The following is a 1,264-nucleotide window of genomic DNA, read 5'->3' on the forward strand; positions in this document are numbered from 1 at the left end:
ACGTTTCAGAGCTAAAGGAAGACGTTCTAACTCAATGCAAAGAAACCAAAAAGACTTGGGATGACCCCATTATATCCTAGGATTGTGGTATTAGAACTAAACGGTGAGGCCCTGGGCATGCGGACTGGCATCCTCAATAGGTGTTTGGGAATATGGGAAGGGTCTCCTATTTACTCAGTAGAGTTTTCTCAAGTTATTTTCCTCCCTTCCCCTTCCAATCTCCAGCAGAAGCTGGGATCCAGGAAGGAAGAATCTAGTGTAGAAATTGAGAAGATCTTGAGTATTTTGGTTCTGGATAGGGTCACTGCCCTGGGTGCTAGGTGGACCAAGTAAAAGACTCAGTGGATGAGCTGATGCAGTGCCTGATAGAATAAAAAACAGTGTTAATCCCTTTGAGAAAGCATAGTCCAATAGGACAGTGGCCATCTGGATAGTCCAATAGGACAGTGGCCATCTGGACAGAAGCCCACTTAGTTTCATGGGAGCAACAGCACATATCAGAAGCCAGACTTGCTCTTCGGTCATGCACTTTGGGATACAGGGTATAGATGCAGCCCTGTCACAACACCAACAGAAGTAGCAGCCTCTGGGCGCAGTCACCCACACCCCAAAGCTACAAGAATCTGGTTCAACATAGCACAAACCCTTCGAAAAAATGAAATTAACATTACTGATGTGTAATCCAGTGAGATCTCCCTCTTTTGGGTGTGTATGTGGGCATGTTTGTGCCCATTTCTATGTGTGCGTCTACGTGCAACTCACTACCAACAGCCTCATGTGCACTTGTCCTGACAGTGCTCTCTGAGAACTCTCACCAGGTTGGCGCCTGAATGCCTTACTCTCAGCAGTCAGAGGCTTGCTTGCTCAGTGCAGATTTTTAATTTTCTTTTTTGGCCCTAGGCTGGTTGGGACCTCTACAGCTTCATTCTTTCACCATTAAATAGTGGCCTTTTTCAGTATTTTCCCTCTTCCCCTTTATAAATTGCTAAAGACACAAAGCACATTTTTGGGGATCATAGAAGGTTGGGGTTCCAGAAGGGGATCTGTGTGATGGTTCCGTTGATGTGGGATTTCCCTACTTGCTGTATTCTCAATTTCTAATAAAAAGAACCAAATGAAAGAAAAAAAAGAAAAGAAAAAAGGTTACATGAAATGCTAACTAGAATAATCAGCATAGAGAAGAACATAAGAGACTTGGAGTTAAAAAACACAGGACGAGAACTACATGAAGCAAACACAAGTTTTAATAACCGAATCAATCAAG

This window comes from Cebus imitator, unplaced genomic scaffold (genome assembly GCF_001604975.1).
Source record: "Cebus imitator isolate Cc_AM_T3 unplaced genomic scaffold, Cebus_imitator-1.0 Scaffold576, whole genome shotgun sequence".
In the NCBI taxonomy this organism is placed as follows: Eukaryota; Metazoa; Chordata; class Mammalia; order Primates; family Cebidae; genus Cebus; species Cebus imitator.